The sequence below is a fragment of the Penaeus monodon genome, chromosome 24, assembly GCF_015228065.2.
Source record: "Penaeus monodon isolate SGIC_2016 chromosome 24, NSTDA_Pmon_1, whole genome shotgun sequence".
In the NCBI taxonomy this organism is placed as follows: domain Eukaryota; kingdom Metazoa; phylum Arthropoda; class Malacostraca; order Decapoda; family Penaeidae; genus Penaeus; species Penaeus monodon.
The window spans coordinates 1,036,729-1,037,058 of NC_051409.1; the positions used below are offsets into that span (position 1 = coordinate 1,036,729).

The 330-nt window shown below is 35.8% G+C and overlaps 1 protein-coding gene across 2 annotated transcripts in view; it reads right to left on the reverse strand.

Annotated features, from left to right (window-relative positions):
• The window catches only part of LOC119588470 (sphingomyelin phosphodiesterase-like), a gene marked incomplete at its 3' end in the record, with an annotated part of 48,524 nt that overhangs the window by 30,241 nt on the left and 17,953 nt on the right, over positions 1 to 330 (reverse strand).

The window sequence follows — 330 nt, forward strand, 5'->3', positions numbered from 1 at the left end:
CAGTACGGTGTTAGATGAATGAAACAATCGCAGGTTTAGCCGTTTACCCACTGCATACATAACTCTTGCTAACTCAAGTAGACTGCCAAACCTTCCAAGAATAAGGAGAGTGCAGATATGCACCGTAGGTTTAGTAGCAATTTAGTAAATTGCGTGTACGACCCAGAAGGATTAGGATAAGAAATGAGCGAAATTAATCAGCATTTTTTACAAATTCTTTATTTAGTTAATCCTAATACAATGTTGCTTGAAGACTTGGCTGTATAGCATTTGTGAGAAATATCTGACCAATAAATATTAACAATAGTAATCTAAAACCACAGCCAAATC